The sequence below is a fragment of the Trichechus manatus genome, unplaced genomic scaffold (assembly GCF_000243295.1).
Source record: "Trichechus manatus latirostris isolate Lorelei unplaced genomic scaffold, TriManLat1.0 scaffold00067, whole genome shotgun sequence".
NCBI lineage: Eukaryota > Metazoa > Chordata > Mammalia > Sirenia > Trichechidae > Trichechus > Trichechus manatus.
In genome coordinates this window covers 2,338,453-2,352,071 of record NW_004444003.1, presented here as the reverse complement: position 1 = coordinate 2,352,071, position 13,619 = coordinate 2,338,453, and positions in this window count along the sequence as shown.

Below are 13,619 nucleotides of genomic sequence, written 5' to 3'. Positions count from 1 at the left end.
TATTACTCAGAAATGATTAGGCTTAGCATCCACCCTACACTGGTATGATTTCTTTGACATAACAAAAGAAAAACCCTATTTCCAAACAGGATCCCCTCTACAGGTACAGTACCAGTTGTCCTGGAGTCAACTCTGACTTATGGTGACCTCATGTGTGTCTGAGTAGAACTGTGCTCCCTAGGATTTTCAATGTTTGTTTTTTTGGAAGTAGATCACCAGGCCTTTCTCCCGAGTCTATCAGTACAAGGGCCAGGAATTCAACACATATTTTGGGGGGACACAATTCAATCCATAACATCCCCTCAGGATTCCACATATGCTTTATGTCAACACGTTGTACCTTGAGAGAGAAGAAAGATTGGTAGCCCTGCCCTCCTTGTGCCTGGAAGGTAAGCTACCCAAAGGACCCCTGCTATGAAAATTACATTTTAATCTTCATTGAATAGTTAATTGAGAGTCAATTATTTCTCTGTCTGGAAGAGTGGAACGTATTCTTCAAAATGCATGGAAAATACGTGGAAAAGCATTCATGATGTGCCCTTTCATTGCTAACAAAAGATAATTTGCACATGTCATTTAAAATAAGCTTCCTTAAAAAAAATTAAAGAGATATTTAAAAAAAAGAAAAAAATCACCCAGAAAATTTCCCGATCCACGCCAGAATGATCATATCTATGGGAAATAGTCTCAGAATATCATTGTCTTCTGCTCACCTGTCACCCCGTAAATTTTAGAATACTTAAAACAGTCATCAGTTACTCACAGTAATCACCACTGGCTGAGTTGGCATCCACATTTGTGGAATTCAGGTGAGATATCATCCTGGAGGGTGTTGGTTTATTTACGTTAGACATCTTTGTAATGCAATGGATTTAAGCCTCGGGGCAAATATGATCAGCTGCCTTTGGTTCCTGGTTTGTTGGGTCTGCGTAGTCTACCTTTACGACTGAAAGAGAACTGTCCGGAGAGTATGTTTCCTTCCTATTCTAACATCCAAAATATTCAAAGAAAACTGCTGGCTAGGTTGCTGCAAAGAGTTGGTGCTAAGTTAGAAATGAACATGTGATATCAAAATTCAGTTTTCATAAAAACTATAATACTAAAGCAAAACTACTTCACAACTCCATTATGACCAAATAAGACAAACAGTAAGAACTAGTGAATTATCATCCTCCTGACAACAAGTAAATAACTATAATGCCACCAGCCTACATGGTTAAACTCATTATAACTTTCAAAGTGTTTTCCATTTCCACTTTCACCACTTGGCCCGACTCACCACCTCTCTCACCTGGGCTGCTACGATAGGCTCTCGCTCACCTCTCCACTCCTCCTTGGGCCGGAATTAGGGTGAGGCAAGTGAGGCACTCACCTCAAACACAAAATGTAATGGGTGCCAAAAAACTCAGTAACTACAATAAATAATATTGTAATGCATTATTTTTAAAAATTATAATTAATGCAAAAATATTCACAATGAACAAAATTTCAAATAAAGGCAGGATACAACAGTGTCATACCAAGCATCCTGCAGCCTCAGGCAAAGGAAAAATGTGCACCTCTATACCCAGATTTTTGTTTATTTTTTAAATGAACAGTTTTTTTCCAGAAAACTGGAGCCCTGGTGGTGCAACATTTAAGCACTCAGCTGCTGACCTGAAGGTTGGTGGTTCAAACCCATCCAGCCACTCTGTGGGAGAAAGAGTTGGTTATCTGTTCCTGTGAATATTACAGCCCAGAAAACCCTATAGGGCACTTCTACTCTGTCCCATGGGGTCGCTATGAGTCAGAGTCAACATGACGGCAACTAGCAAAGCAGCTGAAAACACTGAAAAGTCAAAAAGTGGGCATATTAAAACTCATAACGTTATTTTAATTTTAAGTATTTTATTTATACCTTCAAATAAAATTTATTATATCTTTACTCCCCTGAATATAATGGAAACAAAAAAATCAATAATATTTTTAAAATCTACTTCTTTGCTTATATTCTTTCAGCTGGGAGCTGTGAGTTACAACAAATGAGAAATAGTAACTTTGAAATTATTTTTGTTTGAGGAATGTGAACCTTCCCCAAGAGATGCAAATAAGCTTCCTGAATATTTAAACTTAAAATAATGTTTTAAGTTTGAATACATCTACTTTTCAATTGTTCAATATTTTTCAACTACCTTAATGTTCTGAGAAAAAAGTTAAACTGCCAAAAAATACGTTAAAACATGTATACCGGGTGCACATTTTTATGTTTGCTTCAGGCACCAGTATACCTCAGCAGGATACTGGTGGATTCTGTCTTTATTTAAAACTTTGATCTTTCGTTCATCATGGATTGTTTGCATTAATTTTGATTTTTTTAATCATTGCATTACAATACTATTTATCTCCATTAGTGAGTGTTTTGGTGCCCCCTAAAATTCTGCGCTGAGGTAAGTGCCTCACTGGCCTCACCCTAATCCCCGCCCTGCCTGCTCACTCCTTTCATCAATCCATTCACCAAAAGGCAAAAAGATGGATTCTCTCAAAATTAAATAAGAGCATGACACTCCTGTAATTACAGCCTCCAGTGGCTTCCCTTTGTACTTTGGGTGAAATCTAGACTCACCACCAAGGCCTACAGGGTCCTGCACAAGTAAGGCCCTGCATGACCTGGCTCTTGCCTCTGTCTCCAACCTCATCTCCACTCCTCTCACTATAACCCAGACACAGTCCCAGGCTTTGAATACTTCACGTTCTTCTCTATCTTAAGACCCGAGCACACTACTTCCTCTTCCTGGAAGACTTTTCTTCCTTCCTTCACGTAACTAGCTCCCTCTTATCCTTCAATCCCAGTGTAATCATCTTTTCTCACAGAGGCTGCCCACACTCACCCATCTAACGTGAGTCCCTTCTCATGTTATTTCTTTTTCAACTCATTCTTGATCCTTCACGGAACTTACATAAGTATGCAATTAACGTACTGTCTTAGTCAGGATTCTCTAGAGAAACAGAATCAGTGAGATATATGTATAGAGAGAGAGAAGGAGAAAAATTTACTTCAAGGAATTAGCTCATGCAATTTTAGGGGCTAACAAGTCCAAAATTCATCGGTTAGGCAGCAGGCTAGAGACTCTTGCTGGCTCACAGAACTGTGGGGGCTGGCAAGTCCAATATCTGTAGGTCAATCTGCAGGCTGGAGACTTCTACAGGCTTGCATCCCAAGATCTGTATGTCAGGTTGACAGGAAGAGAGGAGAGAGAGAATGAAGTCAGCCAAAATATATATTTACAATCTGGAGGCAGAATACACTCTAACAAAACTCCCCTTTCAACTGATTGATTAATTACATTATATTAGATTACATTATGGAAAGTGATTACATTGCATTATGGAACAGCAACTAGTCTAGTGTTTGACCCATAGCCTAGCCAAGCTGACACATAAAATTAACTGTCACAGGTACTCAGTGGTTTAAGCCACCTATCTGTTAGTTTCCTGATGTTTTGATGTTTTGTCTCCCCCACTAGACTGTAAGCTCCTCAAGGACAGGACTATGTCAGTCTTGCCCAACTTTGCATCCCAGCACACTGTTTGGCACAGGGAAGCAGGGAGAACACTGGCACCTAAGAAGTCATCAGGAGGTTCCTGTGCCCCAGCCACAGGCCTGTGCTCCCTCTGCTCCCCGGAAGGGGATCAGCTAAGAAAAGGAAGTACTGGGGCTCCAGGCAAGTTACCCAAAATAGGGCTTTCAGGCACAGGGCCCAAGACGGCTCAAGAAAGAAATGATGTGAGCTAAAACTAACAGAGGAGCCAAAAACAAAGGAGAAGCAGGGTTTGGACAAGAAAAGAATACAGTCATTAGGACTAGCAGGATAGTCACTTGGTGCTGATCTCCAGAACATTAGAGCGACCCAATTATTAAAATCACTCCTAGCTGATCTCCCTGCTGCCACTTTGCCCTTGGAGTCTCTCTCCAGCCAGCAGCCCAGGTGAACCCATTAGAACACAGTTGGATAATTGTGCCTAAGCTCTCTGCCTAGGACCCTCCCATGGCTTTCCCATCTCACTGAGTAAAATTCACATTCCTCACGATGACCCTCAAGACCCTATACTATCTGACTTCCTTAAACTTCCTCTCCCATCTCTCTCCCCTCAACCTGTGCCAGCCCTCCCGGGCACATTGCAGAGCCTCAGCCTCTCCAAGCAGGCTGCTATCTCCGGCCTTTGCACCTGCAGATTCCTCCACTTAGGACACTCTCCCTGTGGCTAAGCCCACAGCAGCCTCCTCACTTCCCTCGGGTTTCTGCTCACACATGGGCTTATCAGACAGTCCTTCCCTGACCACTTAAAAAATACCAGCCCTCCATTACTCCCTCTCCCTGGGAGTCTGCCATGTTTTTTAATAGCACTTGTTACCATCCTTCCTATGCATGTTTTTTGTCAGTCTTCCCCACTAGAATGGAAATTCCATGAAAGCAGAGACTGTTTTGTTCACTTTGGTATCCTCAGTATGTAGCATTGTGCCTGACACACAGTAAATGCTCAATAAAAATTTGTTGAATGAATGGAAGAAGAAAGAAACAATTGGTCCTAGAGCTTTCTGTGCATTTGTGTCTGCCTGTGAGACCAATAGCACAAACCGGGGACTAGACATCAGATGACATTTGCAGTATGCATTGTCCCTGGTATGGATCACACTTAAATCAACTAATTATTAGTTAGGGACTAATGGAGAACAGGGGGCAGTGGTGTTTCAGAAGAATTCTCACCTTTCCACGCAGGAGTCTCAGGTTTGTGTCCTGGCCAATGCACCTCATGCACAGCCACCACCTGTCTGTCAGTGGACGCTTTCAGGTTGCTGTGATGCTGAATAGGTTTCAGCGGAGCTTTCAGACCAAGATGGACTAGGAAGAAAAGCCTGGCAATCTATGTCCAAAAATCAGCCAGTGAAAACTCTATGGATCACAACCGTCTGATCTGCAACCAATCATGGGGATGGTGCTGGACTGGACAGCATTTGATTCCATTGTGTGTGGGGTTGCCATGAGTCGGGGGTTGATTTGAAAGCAGCTAACAGCAACAGCAATGGAGAACAAGCTGGAAGCAAGGACATGAAGCAGGTGCCAAGTTCCTGGGCCTGGACACGGAGAGACAAACACTGAAGAGCCGCACTGGAATGCGTCCACGATGATATTCACTTCATCATCTCATCATTGGGTCTGGTTCCACTCTGTACAATGTTCCCCACATGGAAAACGGCTCTCCGCTCAGGCATGAAGGCCAGCCGGCACTCATCACAGGCCGGAAACAAATGTGCCAGTCAGCATGGAGAGCAAAATGTTAGTGGAAACAACATAACTCTTCAAACATAATCACACCAGCTTTCCCCGCTTTCCCCAGGCTTTGCTAAACCTGTCCATCCATCCCTACACACTCTCAGCGTCCACTTTGTTATTTCTAGTCCAATATATAGTTAAAGAAAAATCAGCAGAATAAAGAATGCAATTGCTCTAACTTTTACTTTCTCCCTTTCCTTTCCATTGACAACTTGATATTTCATCAAGCCCAAGTGAGAGAGGAAGTCAGGTTGTGACTACCCTCGAATTGTCAAATCCTGGACAGTTCTGTATTCTAGGGCCCTGACGTTTGTGGAATTTGTGAAACCGTGTCTAGGATATCACCAATGTGGTTTTCTGGGAAATGTGCTGCCCCAGGGATAAAAAAAAAAAACAAAGACACCCAAGCTCACATTGTTCCTCTCTTGAGAAAATGCTTACGTTCTCTGTCAATCTGAAGGTCAGACTTGGCTGATGGGCATGGAAGGAAAGGAAGCACTGGTATTTAAACAGCCTGGAACACATCAGAACTGAGCTCAACCAAGGCAATGATTGGCTTTGATAATAGAAGCTGTGGCTTTGGCCTTACACTTTCTGTTTCTAGCTACCCTAGGTTATTACGTGGTATTATTTCCTAAAGAAGTCTGAGGCTGAAAAAGAACTCAGCCCCACCAGAAATGTCCCCACCACTTAAAGCAGATCTGACAAAGACATGACCATCAAGATAGCACCGTAAAGAGTGGTATTTCACTAGGTTTAATTATAAGGCAAGGAGCCCAGTGATGCACGGTTGAGTGCTCGGCTGCTAACCAAAAGTTGGTGGTTCAAACCCACCCAGTGGCTCTGCTGGAGAGAAGACCTGGAGATCTGCTTTTGTAAAAATTACCCAAAAAAACCCCAAACCCATTGCCATCTAGTCAATTCCGACTCATAACGACCCTAGAGGACAGAGTAGAACTGCCCCATAGGGTTTCCAAGGAGCAGCCAATGGATTGAAACTGCAGACCTTTTGGTTAGCAGCCAAGCTCTTAACCACTGTGCCACCAGGGCTCCTTTGTAAAACATACAGGCTAGAAATCCCTATGGGGCAGTTCTAATCTGTAACACATGGGGTCACCATAAGTTGAAATTGACTTGACGGCACCTAGCACAATTTTAAGGCAGAAAAAACACATAAAACTTGAAAAGTAGAATATAAGTGGATAAATCACTTCAAGTAAGGCAAATGAAATGGATTTTCTGTCTTGGCACTGGGCTGATGATGGTGTTGTTGGCTCGTCTGCAGTGTGTTCCCCAGATGCTATTCCAGGACTCAGAGGGTATAGTGGTACCCATCCTGTCCAAGGGCATCCCTGGCTCTGCTCCCTTCTGGGGTGGGAGAGAAGACTCACTGTTCTCAACGGCCATGCTAAATGGGGGAATCCTTCAAGAGGACTGTAAACTTTTTGAAACTATGTTAAAAAATTAAAATCTTAAAATCAGATACATTACCTTTAAAGGAGCAATAGTTAGACTGATAGAAAAAAAAAAAGGAATACAAAAGACAAGGGAATGACACAATAACTGCCCACTCTATCCAGTGAAAGCATCCATCAAGAATTAAGGTAAGATAAAGATAGTTTCAAGCAAACAGAAGTCGAGAATTCATCACTAGCAGAGTTGCACTACAATAAATCCCATGGGATTTCTTCAGGCAGAAGAAAAATTATTCCAAAATAAAGCTCAGAAATGGAGGAAGAATTGACAAGGGTAAATATATAAGTAAGAATAACTTTTGACGGTTTAAAAAAAAAAAACCAGCCATGTTTTGTGGGATATAAAATAGAGTTAAAATACACAACAATGATAGCGTATGAGTTGGGAGATGCTTAGATTTAGGAATTAAAAGTGTTATAAGGATCTTCCACTAAGAGGTGAAAGTACCAATGATTAAAATTATTAATTAGACTCTGAGAAGCCAAGGATTATGTTGTAAAAACTAACACAACTACTAAAATGATAGCATAAGATTGCAAAAAAAAAAAAAAGTCAACTTTCAAGCTAATAGGATGTCTTCTAAGTATCTTCCCCAAGGAATTTATCTGAAACTCAAGCAAAAATAAATGTACAAATCTGTTCACTGCAGTGATATCTATGATAACATACATTATAACCAAATGTTCAACAGTAGGAGAATCTCTGTGTGATGAAATATTACATAACCGTTTAAAATGATACCTTCACTAACACTTAATGGCATTGGGGAAATGCTATGGAAAGAACAATAAGTGAAAAGAGCAGAAATAAAAATTGTCAGTACAGTATGACCAAATTTGGTCTTTAAAGTACATATGCATAGAGAAGATATTATATAAAAAAATGAACAAAACATAACTGTTATCTGGTGATAAAATTACAAGTGATTTTTATCCTCTTCTTCCTATTTTTTCTGATTTTCTGCCATAAGTGTATATTACTTTTATAATCAGAAAAAAGTTCTTCATAGCAATAGCAATGATTATTTTCCTTTAAATATTAAAGAAGACAAAGATACTTCTTCCACTTAGAAAAAAGAAAGCCCAGTCAGAATGTGTGGAAATATAGACTTTTTTCATGTCCATTTTTAAAAGCCAGTATCATTATAGCTTTTAGCCCAAATAGTTCTACTTACGTATGCGTTTACCTAGTCAATGTGTTGCAGTGTTTGACCCAAAGTCTCAAACCCTTATCCTTCTACTTTTTTTTTTAATGTCTGAATATAAGTGAACACACAAAAATAAAATATTTACTGGGATTTTGGGATTCAGAGTACTTTTTCACAAATCCCTGTTGCTGCTATTATAGTATTATTTGTGCAATTTTTTTTTTTTTTTAAGTCTTACACTGGTTTAGCTGGTTTCATGGTAACTTCTGGAAAGGTTAGATGCAGTCTTCCCTAACTGCCCATCAAACATCTTACAGAGTGAGATCTTGGAACTTGGAAGCATGAACTCACCGTGACCATGCCATCTGTGGCCTGGACTTGTGTCCTTCATGGCTCGTGAAAACCAATGGCATGACGTGAAGTCACCCAGGGTAAAGACAGACAGCGCATGCTGAAATCCTGGAATGGTGTCCAAACTTCAGAAGGAAACAGGCGCCAGTCCTGTTTTCAAGAAATCTATTTTGGTGCTAATAGTCATCTTTATTTTTCCATCTCTGCTTTGAGTTCAATTCCAAGGAGGGCTACAGAAGATTATAAGAAAGATATCCTGGCTCTGAGTTGTTAAATTTCCTGGATTTCTTTTTTCTCAATTTCTCTACCCATAATTTAGGAAAAACAAAAATCCACTAGTCTCTGAAGTTAAATGCCCAAATGAAATGGATTAAAAAAGCATTGTAGACTAGAATATGTCAAATAGGTATTCTGTACTCACATTTCCCCAAAATTTACTGCTGGAAATTATATCTGTGATAGCTCACAGTGGCTTTCCCTAGGACACAGATACCACTTCTAAAAGAGCCAACTGGAGATGGAAGAGAAACTCAGTGGGAGTCTGCTGTCCATTGGGATAAGATTGAACAACACAGCCAGGTTCCAGGCCTCACATAAATAGTTGGGCAGGTCCCTGAGAGCCAGCCCAGGATACTTGCCACAAAGCCCCAGTTTTCACACAGCTCATTTCTCCATCTTCCAAGAAGGAATTTGTGGGTGACCATGAAAAACCTTGTAAAAAGACTACAAATATTAAAAAAAGAAAAGAAAATGTAATGCAGGTCCCAGTTTGAGCCTTGGCTGGAATTTGTATCTGTTGGACTTGTCAGTAAACTGGTGGAAAAGACTTGCTATTTGCACCAGAGACCAAGGCATTAACTGGGAAAGAATTTAGTCTAAGGGGAGAAGAAGTTAGGCATAGAAAACAGAGGTGTAGGAGGGGCACATTGGCTCTTACTTGGGTCCTAGAGAGAAAGACAGGAGACTTGTGTTCAATCCTACCTAATGCACCTATAAAAAACGGTGGCACAGAGCCATCTCACCTCGTCTAACTTCACAAGCAAGGACAATCAGCAGCAGCAGCCCAAGACTGATTCCTATGAGGTGGAGGTCAGATGTACCTCCTCCCTCCAAACTTTTTAACCAATTCTGACACTAGCCGTCCTTTCCCATGGCACTCTCTACTTCTCTACTGGGTTCAATAATTTGTTGCAGGGACCACAAAGAACTCACAGACCATACTCACAATTATGGGGTTTATTAGGGAAATAAGGAGCCCTGGTGGAGCAGTGGTTGAGTGCTTGGCTGCTAACTGAGAGTTTGGCAGTTTGAACCCACCACGTTGTGAGGGTGAATGATGTGGCAGTTGGCTTCCATAAAGATTACAGCCTTGGAAACCCTATGAGGCAGTTCTACACTGTCCTACAGGGTTGCTATGAGTCAGAGTCAACTTGATGGCAGTGGGTTTGTTTTTGGTTTTGTATTTTAAACAGGCTACAATTCAAGATCAGGATACAGTTATTTGATCAAGGCAGCCTCTTCTCAGCCGTGCCTGCAGGCAGGCCTCTCTCTGGTCCTCAGCCTCTCAGATCCTCAGTCCCTCAGCCTGGCCTCCGCCCTGCTCTGGCAAGTGTTACAAAGCTCTTTTACTTTGCCAGTAAGTGTCCAGGGGCACCTTACTCCTCCAGAAAGCCTCTTTCCCGATCGTGCTCACCTCTCTCACTCTGTGGCTCAGCATACCCACTATAACTGTGCCTTGCTCCATGGGCTGGGAAGCCCACCTGTGCCATCTCGCACTGGTCTCCTGGCTCTGCTGCTGCCGTTTCTCTGCCACTGCTTTTTGCCATCTTGCACCATCTCCAGGGTTACAGCTCTCTCTCTCTCTCTCTCTCTTGGGTTTAGGAGGTTCTCAGCGCAGGGATCCCAGGTCCAAAGGATGCTCTTTGCTCCCACTCTTCTTTTTGGTGGTAGTGAAGTCCCCCCTTTCCACCCCTGGGATGGCTTGTTTCAAGCCTAGGGGGATGGCAAAATTTACCAATCCCCTCAGTAGGGTTCCATACACCTTATTTGCATAGTCCCACACCCACAAAGGTGCCATGCACCTTATTTGCATTCTTAGCAAGCTGTCCAATCCCCTTGGTGGACCACAAGTATCTTATCTGTATAGTCCCACCCAATCATTTGTTGGGAGCTAAAAGACCATGGCTAGAAAGGCTATATAAAAGCAGTCCATTGCACCACAGGCCACCCCCTAGTTTTTTTAGCCATGGTTCTTTCATACTTCGAGGATAACTTCCCTCTCCCAATCATTTTACCAGTCCAAAATAGTCATTACCAACTGACTAGTTGTTAATTCAGTAAGGCAAAGAATCCTCATGGTGAGGTTACTCAGGTACCAGCCATTCAGGTCTGCTGCAGGTATCATCTGATCTGGTCAGTTTCTCCAAAAGTCATCTCAGCCTCACCCTTTCTGATGTCTAATAAAATTTAACTGAGAAAATGTTATTCCCTTGCTCTGAGTCTCACAAGGTATCAACATAGCAAAACTTTAAGGGACTTTAGGTCCGACTACTATACTCCAGTCTAGCAGTGCCTCCCCTTTAGTCCACTCTTTCACAGTTACTCCTTCTACAATTACAGCTTTTACAATCACAATTAACCCTGTTAACAATCAACACAATCATGTAATCCTATCAGCATCTTCCCCCACCCTGATTTCCCCAGACTCATCAGGAAAAGAGGAATCTCTTCAGTGGGGATCCTCCTTTTCCCTTCATTTGGAGTGTAAGCACACTCACAAAAGCATGTATGCCAGCCACTTCATGCCTTTATCCCCCACCATTTTACATAGCCAATTTCTAAATTGTCCATCCCTATCAAACCAGTACTCTATCAAGCCAATACTCTGAAGAGACAAGTATGTTCCTTGTATGTTCCTTCTGTTCCAGTTGGAATTTTGAACATCTGCATCCATTTCAGTCCAGAGCAAGCCATCAAATTGCAGCAATTTACATCAGCTCAAGTTGGCAAACATCTCTCTCTCTCTTGATTCAGTCAGGTTCTGGTCAGTACATCCCTATCCCCTCTGGCTAGGTCAATGGGTACCAACCATAGGCTCTAGAGTCCACACACCTTCCTACTTTTCAGACCAGCCATCCCCTTCTCTCTCTCTCTCACTCCTAGTCCACATGGGCTAGATCAATGGGAACCACCTATAGGCTCAGAAGTCCACACAACTGCCTGCACTTCAGACCAACCAGCCCCTTCTCTCTCTCTCTCATCCCTAGCTCCCATGGGCTAGGCCAGTGGATGCCAGTGGAACATGTCCAAACTCAGCCCATTGCTTCATTGCTTCATCTCCCCCACTTCCACTCATCTCGTAACTCCAGGTGGTTGGTCACCTCAGGCAAGCATACCAGGTTGTCTACTCACTGGCTCCCTTTAATTTCCAGTCCTGGAAAGGGGTTATTCTGAGGGGCACTGACTTTTCCTGCCTGGATGCATCCAACAGCAAATCATTTGCTAGAAATTCAAAAAGTAAAACAGTCATTTTTTTCTCTGCAGGACCTTCCTTCAAATGCAAATTTCCTATTCTCTCGTCAGTCCTGGGTGAGTTTGCATGTCTTTTCAAATGCAAATTTCCTGACTGGAAAGATTCTGGGTGGGGTTTAGTTTTTCCAACTAAGTCCCCTCTACAGCATTCAAACCAACAGCCTGTGTTTCTTTAGGGCAAATCCTAGTTTCTCTTTTAGCATATTGTCTTAGTCCTCTAGTGCTGCTATAACAGAAATACCACAAGTGGATGGCTTTAACAAAGAGAAATTTATTCTCTTACAGTCTAGTAGGCTAGAAGTCCAAATTCAGGGCGTCAGCTCCAGGGAAAGGCTTTCTTTGTAGGCTCTGGAGGAAGGTCCAGGTCATTAATCTTTCCTTGGCCTAGGAGCTTCTCTGTGTAGAAACCTCAAGTCCAAAGGACGCGCTTTGCTCCCAGAACTGCTGTCTTGGTGATATGAGGTCCCCATGTCTCTCTGCTCGCTTCTCTCTTTTATATCTCAAAACAGATTGGCTTAAGACACTATCTAATCTTGTAGATCTCATCAGTATAACTGCCACTAATCCATCTCATTATATCATAGTGATAGGATTTACAACACACAGGGAAATCACATCAGATGACAAAATGGTAGACAATCATACAATACTGGGAATCATGACGTAGCCAAATTGACAGTTATTTTGGGGGGACACAATTCAATCCATGACACATATCCATTCAAGTACTGGCTGAAGGGGGAGTTACATGCTCTCTGTTATCTATAATACCTAAAATTCATTTCTATCATGTATGTAGGTCTGTTTTACAACACTAGATAGGAGAAACATTCAATACCTATAGTACATTCAGATAAACACATAACGCTTTTTAAAACATACCAGTTTCGTCTTCTCTTCTCCACACCATGACTATAATCTTATTCATATGCATATGGCCTTGGGCCTCTGGCTGGGTTGAACAAGAAGACTCTGGCCTCCTATCATCTTGTTTAACCAGCCTGGCTTTTGCCCCAAGCCACTCCAGATGCAGCTTTTCTCCCCTCAGCTGCAGCATAACATCTCTTATTTTCCTTTCAGCCATTACAGGTAGCAACAATCAAAGTAACCATCTAAGAATCAAAAATTTCACTTTGAACGCCCCGTCGTTCTTTCTCTGACAAAGTCCCTTGCTTCTATGAGACTGGAGCCAGTGCAATGAATCTCACTTCTGACATCAACTATAAAAAATGACAGCATAGGGCATCTGACCTCACCTAATTTCCTGAGGGGGAGAATCACCATCAGCAGTATCTGCCAAAGGTTGATTCTTACGAGGTGGAGGTCAGACATACCTCCACCCTCCAAACTTTTTACCAATTCTGACACAAGCCATCCCTCCCACAACATTCTCTACTTCTCTGCTGGGTTCAGTAATCCATTGCAATGGCCACACAGAGCTCACAGACCTTACTCACAGTTATGGAGTTTATTAGGGAAGTAACAGGTTACAGTTCAGGATCAGGAATGACTCAGGGTACAGTTCTTCAATCATGACAGCCTCTTCTCAGCCGCGTCCACAGGTAGGACTCTCTCTGGTCCTCAGCCTCTCAGCCCCTCAGCCCCTTGGCCTGCCTCTGCCCTGCTTGGGCAAGTGTTACAAAGCTCTTTAGCTCCACCAATAAGTGCCCTGGGGCACCCTACTCCACCAAGAAGCTAAGGTGCTCAGCTCTCTCATTCTGTGGGTCAGCACACCTACCGTAACAGTCTTGCTCCATGAGCCAGGATGCCTATTGCACCGTCTTGCATCAATCTCCTGGTTC